The sequence below is a fragment of the Coturnix japonica genome, chromosome 2 (assembly GCF_054131305.1).
Source record: "Coturnix japonica strain WE chromosome 2, WE-NBRP24, whole genome shotgun sequence".
In the NCBI taxonomy this organism is placed as follows: domain Eukaryota; kingdom Metazoa; phylum Chordata; class Aves; order Galliformes; family Phasianidae; genus Coturnix; species Coturnix japonica.
Genome location: NC_140664.1, coordinates 126321380 through 126342848, shown reverse-complemented (window position 1 = coordinate 126342848; position 21469 = coordinate 126321380). Strand labels below are relative to the sequence as shown.

Below are 21469 nucleotides of genomic sequence, written 5' to 3'. Positions count from 1 at the left end.
GAAATAAATAAGCGTTAGTTAAAACAAATACCATAAAAGGACATTTCCAGACGTGGGGGACATTACCTACCTTCGAATCTCCTCACTGCACCTCCATTAAAGTAATGATCGTGACCCAAATACAGACTGTCCTTTCCAAGGCCAGATGTGGTGCATTATGTAATGCCTTTTTAGGGTGATTGCTGGAGCTTGGAGTAAAGGAAAACGAACGTACTGCAGATATTGTTCCAAAAAGCAAATGTCATTAAAAAATGTTATAAAACTCAAAGCCTTGAGCAAAACTTCTACTAAATAGAACTTGCACTGAGCCCTGCCTGCGTACAGACTGAGATCTCCATCAAGGTACAAGCCAGCCACAGGCTCCAGAGATTACAATAAAACAAGAGCCTGAACGCACATCCCTCCAGCAGCACACTTCACAGATACAAAGTACCGTAACTCCTAAAAGCTCCTTCCTCCAGGCACAACACATTTCTGAGTTAAATGTACCACAGTAGAAATCTTCTCCATATGCTTTTCAAAACACTATTAAATAAAAACCATCCAAGCAAGCAGTTGTTGATATGTATGTGCAACAGGCTTCCCAGAAATTCTTTGTAAATAGGACATCAATGTTTTCCACTGTGCGCGGGGAGGAAATCTGCTGAGTTCAGAGCGCTGTAATCAAATCCACATTGCAAAGTCACAAATAGAGGAACAAAGGACAGCCCCTGCCCGTTTTTTTTGTGTGTGGCGGACGCATTAATCAGGCTCCATTTTCTTTGCTGGTTGGATGTCCCGCTCCTGGCGCCTACCCGCCCCATGCCTCTCTCGGGTACGTCTCTGCCTCACTCATCACAGACGGCGCTGGGACAGCACGCTTCTGTCTGAAGCTCTGCACCGCAGGGATTCCATGTAGAGGGCTCTGGGAAACTAGTGTCCATACAGAGCGCAGGTACACCAGGAGGAAGACTTGGAGCACCTCCTTTAAGTGTCTAAACATGTATAGAGTGTATATCACCATAGTCACTGAGCTCAGTAGGCTCAGGGCACATTTCTTCTCTTTCAAACCTGTTTTCTCCTGGAAGAGATTTCTTTCCTTTTCAGGCATTCTGTACCAAGAGCAAAAATAGGAACCCAATTACGCTGGCCTCCTTGCAGGGAGGTGAGAGCGGGTGAGGACACCGGGTGCTGCGCCGCAGCTCTGCCCGGGGCACAACCTGTGCAGGAACTCACAGTCCCCAATGAGAAACATGACATTTAGTGATGTGTCATCATCACTAGCAAAGGGAGAGCAGCAGAAATCTTCAGGAGCAGCAGGGAAGGCTGAATCTGAGCTTCCTTTGTTCCTGATGAGCTAAGGCTTGGGGTAATTCTACTTGATGCACTTTTTGCTGCCACCTCTTAGAGCCATCGTGCAGGAGAGGGCACATGGTCTCTCCCAGGGCTATCTAAGAAAAAACTGCTTCCCATTGGAAGTGGGACTTGGTAGTAAATGGGGAGCATTCGTAGGCTATGAGAGTACCCGCATGGCTTCGGACATGCTGTAGGATAGAAGACTGGCTTTATTTAGCAGGCCCTTAATCTCATAAAGCAGCTCACTCATAACATAAACTGCTTAACACTGCAGCCTTCCTCTGCACCTATCCCAATTTGACTTTGTCTGAATGTGACAGTGTGACAGACACAGATGACTACAGGATTTCAGGTGAGGTGCACAGGGCCTATAGAAAGGCCCTAATTCTCCCTTTGCTTTGCTAACACTTTACCGTCCCTGTCATCATTTTTGTCATATACAGGATCACACTGTCTGGTGGGCTACAGTGATCCTGCCATCAATCACTGCACTGGTGTTCATCTCCTTCCTCCATTGTTTCCTCTTCTTCCTTGTTGCCCAAAGATCCTAATCTCACCCTTACTACCGGTAAGTTCCAGGTCGTTTCTATTTCTTAGCTCACTCTTTCTGATCCTGAAAAGACATGCTATTCTGATGAGGCCGTCTTATCCTCATTAATATCTTCTTGGAACTGCTCCTTTACATAAAATAATAATGTACAACTCAGAATTAGGAAAATCATGAGAACTTGGTTGCTTTGTTTTATTAAGTTTATATTCTATTTTATTTTATTTTATTTTATTTTATTTTATTTTATTTTATTTTATTTTATTTTATTTTATTTTATTTTATTTTATTTTATTTTATTTTGAGGGAGTTGCATCAATCCAAATAGTGTGAGATAGCGTGTGCCTGCACACTACACTGGGGCTTGTAGGCTTGTGAAGCCAGCAATGTGAACAGGGTCTGCAGCTCACAGAGCATCACTGTCGTTTCTTCATGCAGTCAGTTCAACTGTACAGTGCACAGTCACCAAAAGTGGAGCTTCCCAATGTCTGTAGTGATGTGCCTTATCTGAGGATGAGTCAGCCAGGAGGTGAACGTGTTTTGTCCTAAGTGGGCTGTTCTGTAGATCACACTGAGACTTAGAAACCAAGATAGGGCTGCAGGTTCCACTCTTGAAGTTTTTACTAATCTGTGATTAATTGCTGGAGAATGACATCAGAAATGTCCCCACTCTTCTCCTCCTTTCTCTTCATTTATTTATTTATTTTAATCTCCTATTTCTTCAGCCTTCTGTTCTTGTTCCCCTTCCCTTTTCTCTTCCATTTTTTTTCCCCCTCTAATTAAATATAAATAAAGAGGACTGCATGTTCTGGGCTGTCACATGCCATATATAACTTTTCACCAGCAATTCCAGATCCAGAAATGATTTTAACTGGCAGCCTGTAATGAAATAAAGACAGAAGGTCTGTAAGTTCCATCTGCATATCTGCATTCCTTCCATGTGCTTTTGTTTTGCACATCAGTGTGTAAAATCGGGACTCGTTCCACGTGCACACACGTGGACATTTCTGCTCTGGGAGCTGATCAGATCTGATTATTTAGGCCACAGTGAGTCAGGAAAGCTGTGCTGACAGCGCACTATCACTGAGGAGAGCGACCTTTTTTTTTCCTGAGTGAGGAAAATCCGAGCATAACATGTTGCTAAATGAGATGAACCCCATAAGGATTTAACACAAAATCATGTTGTTGGGGTTCTTTGGTCCTTTACGTATTGATTTGTCTTTGCGTAAAGCTCTACAGGTAAGATTAATCCTCCTTTTCTTTACCTTTTCTTTCCCCCCCCCAGTCACTTCTATATTAGGTAAGGCTGCACGGCCTCAGCAGCGCGGCCTGCACAGCCTGGCTGCAGCGTGTGCTTCCTGCCCTCAGTATCAGTGCTGCTCACTGTTACCGAGTTAAAGCCCGAAATAAAAACTGCTTCCCAGAGCAGTAAGAAATATTTGAACGCTTTGGGCATTCGGTCTGTGATTCAGAGATTTATTTATAAAACTGTTGATTTTGGGACGCTGAAGCATTGCATTTAAGCTGCAGAAGTGAGTCATATTTGTGGGAGGTAATTACTACCAGAACACACAACCAACTTTTGTAGGTTTCTTTGTAAAATGTCCACTTCTGATCTGCAACTACTAAAAATAAGAAGCTTTGCTGGATTTCAGCTTAAGTTATCTTTATGGGGTTATGTGGCTTTATACGTAAACTCTGTTTTTCTGACACGATAAAACAAATGACTTACATGCCTGGGAATTTATTTGAGTGTTTTATGTGGGCTGTTCTGACCAGGTAACTTTTTCAGCTCGTGAAGAACCAAAGACTTTGTTGTGACTCTGAAAGGAAATGCTTTTGTCAGGGGAATTATAGCAGCCAGCATCTACAAACAGTGCTTGTTCATCATAAAGATCTTCGGGTTTCTTGTTTTATCCCCAAACACAATGATTTACTCTGTTTTGAGCGGGTCCTGGGAGCTGAGGGAGCTCCAGATGTCGAACACCTGCAGGAACTACTTGCAGGGAACTTTCTTCGTTATCCCTCGGTCATGACTGTGGAATTTGAGTTTATTTAACTTGTGGTCACTTAGCAGCACTCCCCACCAGAGATGAGTCAGATGCCATGCCACCTCTCCCAAGGGAATCTGCTGCAGTTGGGATCAGAAAATTAATGTCATCCATCTTGGCACATGAAGCTTAGAACGTTTTTTTCCCATGCCATTAAGGGAGAATATAAGGAGCACCATTAGCCTCAGTGCCCTTTCACTGCTTGCAAGACCAAGAGTGGAGGTGCTATCCAGAATTCAAACCACAGGTCTCTGGATATCTCCTTCCTCTCCAAAATTTGCAGTTAGGGAAGAGGCCTTCCTCTAAAAGCTGCGATTACCTGTGTCAGTAACGTGCCAGCAGTCAGCCCGCCCTGCACCAGCTCCTGGGAATTTCATGACTGACCACATCTGGAAACCTTCCTTCTGACTTCCGTGCTCCCACACACTGAGTCAGGCTCCCACCGACTGTACGGCCTCAGTGTGGGGCAGCAGGCAGAGATGGGAAGGGTGGACACTTGCCACCCAAAGCTTTATGAGGAAGGGAATTAACTACCGTTACCCTTTCCTATGCTTCTTTGAGCACTCCCACCTGATTCCCAGGATTCTCTCACAACAGGTGCTTTTTTTGCTTTTTTTGTTTATTTTCTCTTTGCCTGGATCACATTTTAGTTACCAGCTCACTCTGGACAAACAGGCTTGGCTGTGCTCATTGATTGTCCTCCCCTTCAGCAGTGCTGGCTGACACAGGACTATACACATCAAAGGAGCTTCTTTGTTCAAGGAGCAAGGGTCCCCAAATTTGAGAGAAAGAGATAAAAACTGGCAGTATAATTGCTGTGATTCTTAGAAATTAGTGTATTTTGGATTCAGCATTCTCATATGATGAAGTTAAGCACACTTTCACCAAGCCTAAATATTCCTTAGATGTAATTTAACTTAGTAAGCTCAAATCAGATAATTTTTGCCAATAGTTTTTAAAATTCCTGCTTTTAGAAGCTAAGCTTATCTGTGTCAAAGAGAGGTCTCTTAAAGGCCTGAGCTGACCTGGCGATCCCCACTCAGCCTCAGGCTGTGCCATGAGCTGAAGGACACGAGGCAGTTGAAGAGCTGAATGCTTGTTGAAGCTGGTCTGCTTGTCTGACTCATGACTTCTGCAGCAGTGAAAGAACACTGGATTCTGCTTCACTTGGCCATTGAGATCAGCTCAGCGGATGCCTAGAGTTGAGTTCACATAACTGCAAAATATTCCCTGAACCAGATCCTGGCAGAAACAAGCATTTCCCTGGAAAAAACAATGTCCCACTCACATCTTGCACCACACTGGCAGCTCTGCTGTTATTTCACTAGAGAGAGAAATACAAGAGAATCATATTTAAATTGTTTACACTTCTTGAGCCCAATGCAAATCCCATTAAATTAGGTTTCTGCAGTAAAGTTACTCGATCTTTCTGAGATATCACAGTTGCTCCAGCACAAACGAACAAGGGACATTTGTTACTGTTGCTGTGTTGCTAGACCTGATCACCAGTGGCAAGGCCAAACATAGTTTCTGGGTGATGTTTACTGAAATCCCAGCTCCATGTCTCATCACAAGGGATGCTAAACCATCCCAACAGAGCACCCGGGGGCTGCTGCTGCGAGATAAAAAAAAAAAAAATGAAGGCAAATGAAAGGTGTAATCCTTCTGGGAGGGCTTGATTAGCAGCAAGGAGGGTTTGGATAGAGGGCTTAAAGGATTTGCCAAGTAAATGCTGCCAAGATCCCACTCTAATTGTTAAACTAAGCTTCCCCCCTGTCCCACTGCTTTTAGGCAGTTAGTTGTTGCAGCCTCCTGTAAGTATCACAAGTGAAAACTCTCCTTTGTGGCATACCCCCTGTTCTAACAAACAGCACCTTGCCTTAAGGCTTTGGGGTAGGGTGTCAGGGCTGCCAGCATCCACATGGTATGGGTGGATACCCCCCTCATCTTCCACAGTCATTCCTCCACTCCCATCCTTGCTGGCCCTCTGACCACTGGCTCCTATGAAGTGCTCACTGCATCTCCATTTCTGCACAGGATTGGTGAGCGCTGGCCTTGACCTAGTAGTGACTTGCTATGTGCCTCTGTGGTTCTCTGCTCTTCCTGCTTTGTTAAGGACTCTGTCTATCTTGTGGATTCTCCTGGGACACTTCCTTTATGTGGAGAAGTGTAAGAAAGGCTGGCTGTGGGCAGAAAAACAGAGTGAAATTGCATTTTGATATGGAGCTTGGGTTCTGAGTCTCTTATTTAAGTGTTTTAAGGGAAGTCAGCTGCACTTCCAAGCCGGTTACTTCCAATGATTCACCTTCAGGGGACTTAGAAGTGTTGTGGGAACTACAGAGATTAAGATTGGTCACAGATTAATGATAAAGAAATTTCAGTGAAACAGTCGAACTGCTAGCTTACAATTTATTTGCCAAGTTTTAGTCCGGTCAAGTTGAAATGGCCAAGTTCTTAATGCCAACAATTGAGGTTTGTAAAGGAAATACCAAATCAACCTTGGCGGAAAAAGAGGCAGACATCAAATTACAGAGCAAAGAATGCATTTGCTTTGTAGGTTTAGAAACAAACAAGTTACTTAGAAGAAAATAAGTTTGAGGATTTTTTTTGATTGTTTTATTTCCATGTGTAAGCAACAAGGGGCTGAAGCAGAAAGGTGCAGGATTTGTCAGCAGCCGCTGAGCTGGAGCAAATGCTTTACGGAATTGTTGGCGTGAGGAGCAGGGAAGGGGACTGATACAGGGAAGTGCTGCAGAAGTGCTTGGAAACTTGCTCTGCCTCATCATGTAAAGATTTAAGAGCCTAGACAGCAAAGTCTTGCCTCTTCTTACTTCAGCAAATGCCAAAAAGTCACATTCTTTAACGCATACAATAGCTTTTCTTGGATACATTGTCGACACTATACACTTGTCATTGGACAGGTCTGTGTAATTTTCCCTCAATAATGTGTAACGGTGTGCCCGCAAATTCCTGCAGCAGGAGAGCAGCTGAATTCACTGTGAGGGCGATCTCCCATCCAAGAGGCATTCCACTGGAGCTGGAGAAACTATTCAGTGTGGGGACTGCCAAGGCACGCTGGAACGAGGATATCAAAATCTTCTGAAATATTATTTCAGTCGTTTCAGTTTTATAAAGGACAAAAGAAAACATTACACATTGCACGGCCAGGCTTATTTGTCTGCTCTGAAAGGTTGAACGTATTTCATCCAGCAGTGACAGCTGAGCCCAAAACACCACTTTTCAGAATTAGCAGGTTTCTTTTGTAGTGCAGCTTGCCAGCTCCCAGCTTCCACACCCAGTCATGGACATCAGAGAGCTCACAGCAGGGAAATGACAAAGCGTAGGTGCTGTTTCTTCTACAAGACCAACACAGACTTAACTTGGTCAAGGAAACCCTGCATCAGTTAGATCCATAACAGCCATGCTGTACTGTACTTAGCGGCAGAGGATGGCAGCCAATAGCCATGATTGCTTTGTGCACATTACCTATGAGTGCCTATCATCCTGTTTTCTACAATGCTTTCCTGTTCAATTAAGCAGATGTCAAGCTGCAGGAGAGTATTTCTGGAGTTTCTACTGTAAATTATTCAAATGTGAAAGAGATGTAGCACCAGCAAGTATTTGGGTATATGCAGCAGTCACCCGTACATCCCTCTTGTAGTGGCTGTAAAAAGCCACTGCTGCAGTTTCACTTATTCTCTGTTACGCATTCCGGTTCTTTCTGAATTGTCCTTTTCTGTTTAAAAAGGTGTTTAATAAATCCTAAGTTAATATGGAAACGCTTTATCATGTGTGAATTGGCAGCTCTTATGATGCTACTTTTCCTTAATCAAAGCATGAACTTCTTAGTTTTAGCCTATCAAATAAAATCTGTAACATCAGGAATACATTATTTAGTTTTCCTGATGTAGTCCTTGCTGGAGGTAAATAAGATATCATAGTAATATCATTCACTCAGTTACAGTTCTGGCTGTGTCAGCATTTACACTGCAAAGCTCCTCTTTCAGGGGCTTAGAAAGCAGACATAAAATGCACTCTCATCTTTAACTTGGCACACAAGGTCCCAGTCTGGCAATGAATTTATTTTACAAAATGCAAGAACAATGCAGTGCCTGTGTGGCTGTGTTCAAGTTAAAATTCTTTAGCAAAAGAGTGGGCCTGTGTAGAGAAGCCCATGAAGAAGCCTCGTGGCCAGTACCCAGCTGCAGCCTTCAGAGGTCACCAGATGTATAAAGTCCAAGAGTGTCGGCACTGACGACATTTAATGACATTTTGCACATGCACGGTAAGCTTAATCCAGAGCGTGATATGTTGGAAAACTGCTGCATTGGTCCTGCCTGCAGCAGGTGCACTTGTGTGATTCTGTGCAGTCTGTGGGGCTGGGTGTCTCCCCAGCCTGTGATGGGTTGGCTTCCTCCACAGAGCCTCTGACCTCTGCCTTTGTGGCTGTGTCCTCACTGAGGATCTCCATGATCATCTTGGTATCACCAGAAGGCTCTTCCTCTTATGCTAACAGAGCCAGCATAACCACAGGAGTTGGACTTGGTCCTTATTGGTCCCTTCAAACTCAGGGTATTCTATGATTCTGCTACTTTGGTAAGTTCACATCTGCCCCAAAACTGTCCTTTCCAAAGCTATTAGAGTGTGAAAACACAAGCCACCTCATAAGGGCAGGCACAGCACCCCTTGCACTCTCACTCAGTGCCAGCCCTCAGCTTTCTGGAACAACACGTTGTAGTTTGCAATAGTCCCCAACTGAACTGAGCAACTTTGGGTAGAACTGGTTGAGCCTGGCAGACTTCGTACAGAATCACCAACACACAATATTGTAATATACGACAATTATAACATACATATTCTAAGCAATACTGTTATCAACCATTATATAAAAGACTTTAAACAGAAAGGATAATGAGATTCTATCTAGAATCATTCTTCAAGGTAAAGACACAGGATGTCAAGTTTCCAAAGATTAATTCACTCTTTTCTTCTGACATTTCCTTTTGGAATTAAAAAGCCTCAGCCCTCCAGGTTCTCTCTGTTTCTGTGCTGCATATGGTTGAAGATCATGATACTGATTGTACGTGCTTTAAAATGAGCAACTTGCTCCCATATCTTCAATCCAAGTAATATAAGACCACATTTAGGAAAGAAAAAAATCATGAATATAGTTTCTAAGATATACAAGTAAAATAATAATATCAGTAATGCTGTCATCCAAAGTATAACTCAAAAGACACCTAATATTCCACAACAATCAGTGTGCAGAACAACAGGCATGGTGTTCTGGGTTTGCACTTGGATGCATGTTCAGGGTATATTTTGCCTGTGTTGTTCAGCTGTTTGTACCATTTGGAAGGAGATTATTCCCAGTCCCCGGCACAACAACTGATCTTTCAAACTCACTGACAATCTGTACCACAGAAATAGAAACGCTGGCAATTAGGTGATTAAGTCACTGACACAACCAATTCAATTAAATATTTGGACGCAGTTTTAAAATTAATGTTAACTGATAGTCAAGTCATTTGACTGTCTCTGGGGTACATTAAGAAATGGGAAGGAAATAAATCTTAATGTTAAAATATGCAAGCTGTCATAACACGGGTTTGTGGAGACAGAAGGAGTAAATAAAAAGTGATTAAAATAAGTAAAAAAGAGCCAAAAATGTACAACTCCAGACTTGCAGAACACAGCAGAGTCACAGTGATGTGCAGCCTCCTCTCTGCAAGATAAGACTTTGCTTCAATTTATTTCCAGCCAGGGAAGGCACGTGCATTTTGTGAGCGTAATAAAGGCGTGTGTTAAGCAAATGTGTTCAACTTTACGCTGGAAAAGCAGGACAGGGTTTTCTGAAGTGGCACCTTTTTAAGAGTGATCTTAGGTGGCTGGAGTGTGCATCGTCACTGCCTTCATTTCTGAAGGAAGGCGGTGGCAGAAGAATTCACTGAGCAGGCAGCGACTGAACTGTATTGGTAGCAGAAATGTTGGACCTGTGAATCTAAAGAACAAAGTGCTTTCATAGCAGCAAAGGCTCAAAACAAATCACTCAGGGGTCTTATTAAAAGCTCTGATAAATTCCTGGACTGAGTCTGAAACTGGTAGAGGTATCCCCTTTGTTGTGAAGTGATTTGTTCGTGGTTATGGAGACAAGATGTTTTTCTCTGTGCTGAAACCCTCAAAATGAATGGCAGAATTCAAAGAATGAGAATATTGGTCTCCGGTGAAAAACTGTATGAAAAACTCACACCATCTTTCTTGTAGTTTTCCTTTGAACATGTGAGTTAAGGAAATAGTCTGACATTTTGAAGGAAATGGACAGGGCAATTTATGTTTCTCTGTGTAAATCTTTCTGCTCTCTGGACTCAGTGATAGTGTAACATCACTGGAAGGAGCACACGGAGGAACAGGTCTTTCTGCCTGTCTGCAGAGCAGGTGTACCTGGGGCCTTTCCCTTGTCCCACAAGGGCTGCATCAGCTGCAGCCCAAAGAGCCAGTATCTTGGGATGAAGACTCGTGGCTTCCGTGGCATCATAAATTCTTGCTTTTATCCAGAGACTGAAGGAAAACCATTTGGCTAGAATAGCTGTGATTTGTTTGTTTGTTTTTGTGTTTGCCATCAAATGAGCCATCTGATGTTAACAGCTTTTGATTACCACCAGTCTTCAGTAAGTGAAAGGTTTTCCCTTTCTTTAAAAACCTCACAAATCATTCAATTCTTCCACTTTTTCTTTGGCTTTTATTAGGGGATGGGAAAGACGGCACATTCTTTGAAGTCATGATAGCCAACTTATTGAAGGGAATGAGCATCTACCAAAGAAATATAATCATCACAATATCACAATCAGTGAGGTTACAGGCTGCCCAGAAGAGGCTGGAACAGGTTGGCCAAAGATGTTATGGAGTGTCCCTGTTGGAGATCTTCAAAAGATTTCTGGATAATAGCAGCCTGCTCTGAGTGCCTCTGCTTGAGTGTGGGGTTGGATAAGATGACCTCCAGAGGTCCTTTTCAGCTTCAAGCAGTCTAATTCTATATTCTGCGGTATTTAGACAACAGTGCAGAGAGCTGAGTCGAACACAGAGCTCCTCTGAAGAGCAACATTTGTCAGCAACCAGACCTGGGGTTATGGGTGGACGAGCAGCAGGGAAGAGCCAACCCTCCTCTTCCTCCACTCTTCTTCCTCCCACCACCAAGCTGGCAATGACTGTGGTCTTTGTGTTCACGCTTTGATCATGGAAACATTCACATGGCTGCACACAGCGTGGCCACCTTCCTACAGCCCTCAAGAATATAAAAATTAGTGAACTGGATCAGAACCAGCCCATGTAGACTGCAGTCATATCCGTAGTTTGTCTAAGTGCTGAGTTAGGGCCCCATATAGAACAGGACAACCAGAGAATGAGCCTCCCCAGTATCCTCCCTGTTGATAACAGTTTGCATTTTAAGGAAGTTCACAGAAGGAAGTTCAGCGTGGAGCACTGGGTTTGTCACTCATAGATGGACACATCCTCTGCGATAGTTTCATTACAGATCACAACTGACTGTTGCACAACTAGCTGCGATTTAGGTTATATCCAGTGGCAATAAATTTGAGAGAACATTTTAAAATGGCAAGAAAAAAAATATATATTTGTGTTTGTTTTAAACTGACTACTGGATGTTTACCTTGAATGTCCATCTATTGTGACAGATATCATCTAATCATCCTTTTTCCATTTTTCTTCCATAAACCATTCCTAGTTTCACAGATTTCCATTCTGAAAGAGGAGTCGCCTCATTTCTAAACTACAAAGTCCCAGCTACACCAGAGTGCTGGTTACAAACACTGTTCCAGGCTTCTGGTCCTCATCACACATGCTTTATTCACTGTAATTCCACTATACACTGCCTGAGATGAGGTCCCCAGGCCTGTGCATGGCATTTAAGAAGTAGGAACACTTGTAGATCTGCCCTTAAATTCACCATGATTGCTACTTACAACCAAAAAGCATGAGGCTTACTCAGCAGACAAAATATGGCTGCAGATAATGTTCTCCATTGTCATATTTAGACTAGAGCAGGCATCTTGCTAATTGAGTTGTAGGAGAAATACACAGCTGTCACAATTAATCCCTGCGCAATAGCAGGTAGCTCTGACCTCCTGGCTGAGATGGGAAGGCACGTGGAAGAAAAGGATGCCAAAGTTTTGAAGAAAAAGTCAATTTTTCTCTGGACCTTCACACTGAAATACAAGTGTGCTCTTGTTATTACTTGCTTTTAATAAGCAAATGTATCTTCTGTGAGAAATGGCTTAAAATTACAATGAGAATTTGATCGTACGAAAAAATTCATTTTATTTGGAGTGCTTTGCAAAGTTGATGGAGCCCACGTTCTTGACCTAATCAGCCCATTGTTAACCAAGTTTAACCCTTCACCCCAGAAAAAAAGAAAGAGTAGTATAAATATTTCTTAGCCTCATTTTCCATATTCCCAGTGTTATTATTTGAGTGTCACATGGGCCCTTCGCATACATTTAAAACACATATGTTGAGAGGAGCCTTTTGACTCTGTCCTTTTTTTGTTATTTCAATGCCCAGGAATGAAATACACAGTTTATGTGTCTCCAGGTTTTGCACTTGTTCATACTTTGAGTGTACTGTTCATAAGCTGGATTTATAAAATGGAATGACCTCAGCCACCTTGTTTTCAAGACCCAGGTCCAGATGTTGACACAGATCTTTCAGTCTGAAGTTCATTTCTTTATGTTGCTGATGCATTTTATTTTTTTTCCCCTGGATGGTTATAAAAATACTTAATTGAAATTAAAGAATCTGCATATCCAGCCTTCTCTTTCACAGAAGCTTTAAGGCTCCCTTAAAGGCCACAGTTTCACCCTTATTTATTTAATTTTTCAACATATACTTCTAAGTAGTTGCGGTTGTGGTTTCTCATCACTGCAGAAGACAGGCAGAAATCTGTTAGTTCAAGTGGTCAGATCCTACCCTAAGAACATGCTATCTATGCTATACAATGCTATACATTTGGAGCTGGACCTGAAAGCACCTCTATTGCCCAGATAGAGCAAATGGCAGTGCCTAGTGGATGTAGGTTTTATAAAATACTTAATATTTGCAAAGTCCAAATTTCACAGTATCCCAGAGTTGCTCTCCTTCCCCCTCAAAACAGGGAAATGTTACTTTCCATGAAGTTTCCATAGAAATAAATAGGAGGCGTTACTTTTGTAGGATCATAGAATCATTGAGGCCGAAAAAGACAACTAGAATCATATTGCCCAACTGGAGACCCCTACACAATTATACTATATTTCCTCTTAGAATAGAATGAATTAGAAATCAGAAATGTCTGATTCTTGCTAACATACTATTGCACCACACCATTACACCATTACTTTCTCTTCTCTGCTCTTGAGCCGCTAAGCAAAATTCCCAAAACACAGAAACACCGCATAATGGTGATGGTCTGTTCTGGGCAGATGACTGCCAAAGAAGAATATAGAGATTTGCATCGCACACAAGAATTAGTGACCAGCTCACCTGAATCGTATGCTTCCAACTCATAGGAGTGACTGGTGAAATAAATGGTTCGAAGCCATGGATAAATGCTGCAAAATTGTAAGGGCTGCCAAACTGTCCTGGGAAAACAAATAAATAAACAACAAAAAAAGAATAATATCAGGGCAGAACAGATGCATAGCACTATTCTGAAAGAACCAGCAAGGCCACAGCCCAAGGCTGCAGTACCATAGCTCCAGGATATTTACTGCAGGGAGCAACACAGAGATGAAAACTAATTCGTAGCCATTAAGTAAGAGTGAAAGGGCTGGAGAAAAACATCACTTCTTGTTTTTGATACAGCAAGTATAGCAGAAAAAAAAGAAAAAGAAAAAATGGAAAAAGGGGCAAACCAGCAGAGAGAAGGCAGTTTGCATTGCTGGACACAGCAGAAAGTTCAATGATTGCTGGTAAAGCCAAGTGTGTGGGGCACTGCTGAAGGGTGAGATGGACAAAAGGGAGCAAAACTCCCCAAATCCCAGAGCTGATCAGCCAGCTGCCATCACCTGAGCCTGGAGCATCCCCACGTCTGCACAAGGAGGGAAGCCAGGCAGGGTCTGCATGGTCCTCCAGGGGGGAGAGGGAGGAGGCCCAGGGGGAGCACAGCCTCTGAAGGCCGAGGTGTGTGCTGCAGACAAAAGCAGTCTCCCTGTCCTGCTTCACAGGGTGCAGCTCTGTCTGCCATGCTGTAGGCTGTTTGTTTTGGTGAGACAGTCCAAAAGGAGATGCAAAAGCAGGTGTCATTCATCCTCTAATCCCAGCACAGAAACAGTCTGCCTGAAACTGTGAGAAAGCCGCCAGGTAAACAAAGCTGTCCCAAAGCAGCTGAGCTGAATATTGAGAATTATTAATGGCCAAGGAAATGCTCCCTTGTAGTGTATGGAACATTTGCCACACTGCCCTTGGGAAGTCCCGGCTTCCTGAGCCAGATGAGCCATCAGCCTCCTACCAGCACCGGCTGCAGCTGCTGGCAGGAGCTTGGCAGGAGCGCCCGGCGTCCATCCAGGCGCGGAGGTGCTGCAGTGAGAGCTGAGCTGGCACCAGTGTCTCCCCAGCACAGTGAGCACGGTACAGACAGAGCGTTGTGCCAGAGAAGGCACGGGGAACGCGTGGCTACACTCTGCAACCTCAGCACAAAGGTCAGGAGGAGAATATTAGGGCAAAACAGGTTGAGCTCAGTGCTAATCTCCTCCATTTGACACCTGTTGATTTCTGAAGGACTCGGAGTGACAAGTCCAACCAAAAGAAGACATCTGGCCATTTGTACAGACAGGCAGCTGCTGTTTTCTCTTGCTCTGGGGAGCCCAGGAACAGGCACCCTGATGGCCTCCCTGGTGAAATGCCAGCCCCAGTTCTACGGGACAACCAGGGCTCCTGGCAGCAGCTTCACAACGACACCTGGCAGAAAGAAGAGCTCAATTCTGAAGCCATGGGCAACTGCTGGCAAAGCACGGCCATGCCCAAGAACAGAGCAAGGCTGAGAGAAGAGTTTCTGCCCTCTATTTCCATTGGATCTTTTAGTTCAGCCTTGGGGTGTGGAGCAGATGGGCAGCGTCACGGTAAAGATCCCTGAGAAGTCCTGATGACACATATAATTGCACAAGGAACAACATGGTTATTTTTAGTATTTCTGTAGCAAATAAGGTTGTGCCACTTCCAAAGTGCATTTCTCTGAGGAAAACAAGCAGTATTTAACACATGATGGCCATGTGTTGGGATGCCCAGGCATCTAAAAGAGCACTGAAAAATCACAGTGCTATGGAGAGTGAGGCAGCTTTGTGGCCAACTGCAGGAGGGTCCTGCCAAAGAAGCTGTTGTTGCTGCTTGGTAGGAGGCCATCCATAGCCACAGACAGCAGGCAGACCTGTGGTCCCAGCAGGCTGTGACAGGAGATGGACGTGCCATCAAGCCGAGGAGTAGCTCTGCCAACAGAATGGGATGCTCAGTGCGAGGTGTGCAAACATCGAGTGATCAGTCCAGGAAAAGACAGCTTAAATAGATGGTCAGAATGGATTCATTCCATTTTAAAGACATGAACTATATGGCAATAGTAAATGGGTAATACTCTTTAAAAAAAAAAAAAACTTGGCTAAGTGAAGGGCATTCAAGCAAGAATTGAGATCATGAAGCACAAAGTACTTTTTCAGAGCCTGACATGCTGTTTTCAGGCAATAGGTTGCAATGCGGTGTGGTAAAATTCAAATGTTCCAGTATCAGGGGAATCTGAGCACAAGACCCTTCCCCTGGGTACCCCCAAACAAGTGAAAGGCAGCAATGACAGCAAAGAGACAGGAGCAAAAACTGCATAGACAAGAGAGATGTCTACTTAAAAAAACTGTGCTCCTGCAGCAGCCCTCCTGAGGTCTAAACAGTTCAGCAAGAGACCGATGACTGAGAAAATAAAGGTACCGTGGGGCAGCAGCAGTACAAGTCGGTGCCCAGCCCAGGATGTGCAGGAGGAACTCTGCTCAGCAAGAGCTGCCAACATGGCATCAATAAACAGCTAAGAAGAGATTAACGACCTTCACCGGTCTTGGAAGGAGCGTGCATGGCCATTGAGAGGGGTTTAGAGGGGGCACCAGCATCTGCATTTGCTTGGCTCAAATGGCTGCAACAGTTCGAGTTTTACAAGTGTGGAGTCCTTTCATGTTGTTGTCCAGCACCCAGAACATGAAACACTTGAGGTGAAATCCTGCCCTCTCCAATGTTAATGGGAATTTTACCTTGAGTCTGGTTTCTCTCTGCTCACACTATCTGGTATGAGGAAAGACAGATCCCACCTTGAGAGAGGGGGGCGGAAATAAAAAGGGTGCAAAGAAAAGCATTAGAGCAACATTGCCACTGAGCACATGCTGGAGAGGGGGACAAGTATCCCATGCTGCCAGGTTCAGAGGCATGTCCTGAGCTCACTGAGCTGAGTGCAGAGAGCAGGGCTGGGAAAGCATGAAAGCTGTTAGCAGAGGGGGAAGGAAAAGAGGGGTGAGCTGGCAGGGGAAGAAAAGAAGAAGCTCAAACAGCTTCCAAAGTGCAGAGAGGGGGCAAGCCCATGGGCAAGAGAGTAGTAGAAGCAGCATCACAGCAGCACTGGCAAAGGCATAGTGCAGTTGGGAAGTGCATGGGTGGGGTTTCCCACAGTGCCTCGTGATATCTTGGCTTTGCTGCTGAATCAGCAAGGCAAAACCTTCTGCTCTATGGGCAGGGAGGCAGGGGTGTAACTTCAGGGCTTTGCAAACTGAGCAATGGATAAGTTTATTTCTTTGCACTCATCACAGAAGGGAGGAAAGCAACACTAGGATTAGGTCTGTGCTTTCCAGAAGAAGACCTTAATCCTGTGGGTTAGCAAAAGCAAGTGGCAGAAGCAAGGAGTGATATCCAAATATTAATAAATTACCTAGAAATTATGTGAGATGCCACCTGATCCAAAGGAGCAGCCGCGTGCTTTTCATCATTTCCAGTTTGTTTAACTTGAGAAAATAGTTTTCATTATATCTTTTGAAGAAAGACTAAAAGAGACTTAAAGAAAGACCTTGTGGAAAAGGTCCTTTCTTTAGCTGAAAGCTACAGTGGTAATACACACAATTTCTGACTGTGACAGCGCTACAAGAAAATAAGAGAGAAAGGAAATTCCCACTGCAGAGCTGCAAGTAACAGATGACAGCAGCACTGAGAAAGGTAGAAAAAGAGCAAGGGAAAGAAGTCTGCAAGCAGACCTGCCTAGGACTTTCTTTTCCTTTGGCTTCAGCGTCTTCTGATGGGAAATGCTCACATAACTGTATTGAAGTTTCCCCTTTTTCATTTCCTTGAAGAATGCATTTCTGAGGCTTGTTGCTTGCCTGAGAGCTTCTTGCCAAGTTCCCTTTGCAGGAGAAATGGAAGCAAATTACCTGGGGTTGCTATGAGGTTTGAGTTCAGCACCTTCACCTCACTGACACAGCAGCGGTGCCAGGGTCCGATCCCATCACCTGCAGCACCAGAGTTGGGCCAAGATCTGGTCTGGGCCCACAGGAGTCTTGGCAGTGAGAGTGGGCAGGCAGGGAAGAAGGAAAAACCTTTCAGCTCTCACTCCTGTTCATGTAGAAAGCCCTTTCTGTGAATAACATGGTAGTTTCTGTGCTTTTTCTTACCAGTGGACAATTTTCCAACAAGAGATGGCCAAAAGGGCCAACCATAACCTGGGGTGCATCCAGCACGGCCTGACTAACCACTAAAAAGAAGCATTTTGTCCCATTAAATCAGCATTGCAGCAGTCTCACTTCGAGTACTGCGTGCTTTTGGGGCACCAAAATGGAAGAAGTTCATAAAACTATTAGAGAGCATCCAAAGGAGGTCCATGAAGATGGCAGTGATCTGGAGGAAAAGATGTACGTGCAGCAGCTGAGTGCTCCCTGGGTTTGCTCAGCCCAGAGCAGAGGAGCTGAGGGGAGGGGAAACGCGGCTGCGGCTGATGTGTGGGATGTGAGGCCACGGTGCTGGTGTGGGCTCAGCTGGCAGCCCCAGCCCAGGACCTCTGTTGCTGCCCATCTGCCTGCCTGTCCCTGCTCAGCATCTGCTCCTCCTCGGCACAATCGCAAAGAATTGTTCCCGGATTGTCAGGCTGTTGTGAGGCTTAATTACTTAGCGTTTATGGAGGACCTCATTCATTAGAGGAGCTTGAGCTATGTAAGTGCATATTATCGTTTAGGATACTTCAGCATGAAAGGCACTTAAGTGCTTGACAAACTGAGAAAGCAAATGTATACAGGAATCACACTGTTTGCCTCTGAAATGAAGCATCTGGGCTGAGACATAACAACTGTTCCTGAGCGTGCTGCAGGGAGGCAAGAAGACCTGTGCATTGTGCTTCTTCCCCTGAAGTAGCTGAAAATATGCTCTGCAGGCTACGCAACAGCATGGCTGTGAAGCTGCAGCTCTTGGTGTGCAATAAGCAATGAGCTTGCTGCTCCCAGCCTGTCTCTGGCAGCTTACACCTGTATGGGGAGCTGGAGGAGCCCATGGGGTGGCAAACAGGGGCCAAGTAAACTGCCTGCTGGTCCGAGCCCTGCTCTTAGGCTGCTCTGGGTATTTGCCTCACATTTTGCATCCAGATCCCACAGCACATGCTTGTGCATCTCACCTCTAAGAGGGGCAGCAAAAGGAGTATGTAGTGTAGGAAAGATTCACCAAGCCACCCTTTTTATGGCTGTGAGATGAAATACATACCAGTGGATGATTTAGCTCCCCTCCAACAGGCCTGTAGCTTTGAGAGGTATTAGCTGTGTGCCTTCAGCAAGGAGTGCTCTGTTTTTCTGTGATAAATCTGTGCTGTACCGTGCCTCCCACGTGCAGAAGTACTCGATTTGTGCAGCAAGTGGAGATAGCAATGAAGAGTCCTGGAAGGAAACCAAAAAGTGGATTATTGGGTACTGCAGACCATAGGAACACATGCTTGGAGTGAGAGCAAAGTTATTAAAGCGTCCTCACGAATTATGTCCTTGGTTTTGATTTGCTCAAGCTCAGACTGTTTAAAATGATATATTTAATAATATTTTGCAAGCTTCTAAACAATGTAATATTAGTATGCACTATTACATTTCATTTTTCTATTAAGTTTCTTAAGTTGTGTACATCATCCTGATATCAAAACACTGACAGAATGATACTGGACAATGTTTTGAAGCCTTTTAGGGAAGAGAAAAAAAAAAGAAGCTGGAAGCAGAGTTCTTAGTTATATTGCAAGTTTGTTTCTTGCAAAATAGTATCAGGGCCTTCTCCTGCTCCTGCCTTGCACAGAAGCGCTTTGGCCTCTGGTTCTCATGTCTCCCAGTTTTACCACCCCCTGTGGCTTCTGCTGCCCCTGACACACACTGGCCAACCATTGCTGTTATCTCCCCCTATAGGGACAGCATGAAGGGGCTCTGTTTCTGCTTTGTGTTTGCAGGGGTCAGGGCCGTTAGCTATCTGCAGGGCCACATGTGAGAAGACAGCTCTTATCAGCAGGTCACCTTGCAGCTCAGCAGAAATTCAGCCTAAAACAATAGTTAGCATTTGTTGGCACCTTACTTAAGTTTCTTACTTAAGTCTACTTACACTCAGCTGTCTCAAGAGAGATGCTCTCTAGGAGTATGGACAGTCAGAACTTTCTGAGTCCTGGTGCTGCTGCACATCTCCACCCCAGGTGACTTCCAGGAGAGGCATTTTGCTTTCTGCAACTCTAAATGTAAACCTCTTTCTACTCACTCTGCTGTGTTAGGACTGGAAGTCTTGGCCTTTGCTGATAAAGATAAACTCAGCTGTTCCAGTACAGAAATGACAATATATATATAATAGTAAGAAATCAATATTAGTGAATATCACTTTAATGTGAATTTAATGTTGCAGAAAAGATAAACCAGCCTCGTGCCATGTTGTATAAAACCAGACATTTAATAACAAACAGTGCAGCACAAGGAGGCAGAGCGTTATCTCACTTGTGCAAGCACACGGCTGTCTTCTATACCTTATTCACATTTTCTTATTTAAAAAAGTGATTCTGAGGGCCTGTTAGATAAAAGATCCTGTGATGCAATTGGTACCTTTTTCTCTTTGGGGCTGAGATTGTGGATGTGCTCTCCCAGCAATTCCCTACACAGGCAGGTACCTGATTTGCAGATGACTGAGCTGCCTCCAGCATCACTGACACAGAGCCTGATTCAGCAGACCTGGCATAGAGAGTTAAATTGAATGGTGTAGGATTTCTCACAACCCAAGGCTGAGGCTTCTGAGAACTTCAGCATCATGCAGAACAATTCCTGAACATGTAAAACGTGGGCAGAGGGGAGACATGATGCTCTTCTCAAATATGTGTAGGCTTCAGCCAGTAGGTGCCCACGAATAAACAAGAAAGTGAAGGAAGGAAAAGTGGAAAAAAAGCAAAACCTGAACAAGATAATAAGGCCACATCCATTTTATATCTAGTACACAATGTAGCATTGAGCCCCTAAAGCTCTATGAAGTCCTGAAAGGCTGCAGGTATACAGCTGAAGGCGCAGGCTGTGTGGGCTCGTTAGCACTGCTGACGTGGAGAGATATCTAACTCAGCCTTTAAATGTTGACTATTTTGAAGGGAGATATGAGAAGCAAACTTTATCTAATGCGGAGCTCAATCTGCTGCGCCAGCTTCAAAAGAACAGCTGCTGTGAGCGCGTTTCCCAAGGGCTGATTAAACATTGGAAGGAAATTTCCAGAGTGAAAATTTACACTGGGTAGAAGTATCTTTAAAAATAAAACACGGCCTAAGTTTAACAGGACGTTTTTGCACCAGCTGTTTCTGCAAACAGTCGCTCCAATGCAGAAAACATTTCTTTGTCATATTTTCAATGCCATGATGTTGCATGAGTACAGGAGGGGGATATTAAGGAGGCAGAAAGTCAAAATGAGGGAGGTGCTTTCACTACCCAATTTCACAGATACACATGAGGGAAAAAAGCACCAAACAAATGGGTAATGAGCAAATGAAATGCTCAAAAAAACTTCCCTGTGTTAATAAAAGTAGTGTTATTTCATGCTTGTCATACTGGTAAGGAAAGGTGAAGATGGGAGATGGGGAATACAGAAGCCATTCCCCATCCTTCAAGGAAAGCAGAGACATCTAGAAGAGGCAATGGCACGGGGTCTGCAAGAGAAGGAAGGGAACTGTCTTGTCCTGGTGAGGGGAGGGATGGGGATGCTGAGCCCTCTGAAGTACCGGCACAGGGAGCCCAGGGAGGTGGTTGATGCCCCATCCCTGGAGACACCTGAGGTCAGGCTGCACAGGGCTCTGAGCACCTGATCCAGTGTGGGTGTCCCTGTTCATTGCAGGGGGATGGGCCAGATGGCCATTAAGGATCCCTTCCAACTCAAAGGATTTTATGCCTCTATGATTCTTTCTCCCTTTTTCCATGGCTGAGACCCATGGGGGAAATTCCAACCTCCTGTATAAGTTGCATCCTTTCTGTGTTTCCTTCAAAACACCCTTGTGTACTTTATC

At 44.3% G+C, this 21469-nt stretch overlaps 1 long non-coding RNA gene across 7 annotated transcripts in view; it reads right to left on the bottom strand.

Annotated features, from left to right (window-relative positions):
- Nucleotides 1-21469, bottom strand: part of LOC107308983 (uncharacterized) — a 47619-nt gene that overhangs the window by 4561 nt on the left and 21589 nt on the right. For 5 of the 7 annotated variants that reach the window (XR_014943128.1, XR_014943125.1, XR_014943127.1 and 2 more), the window contains 2 exons: nucleotides 18685-18854; nucleotides 71-13565 (listed from right to left, as the gene is read on the bottom strand). This is a non-coding gene — a long non-coding RNA (uncharacterized LOC107308983). The remainder of the gene's footprint in view (nucleotides 1-70; nucleotides 13566-18684; nucleotides 18855-21469) is intronic. The other 2 variants (XR_014943129.1, XR_014943130.1) reach the window with 2 other exon arrangements.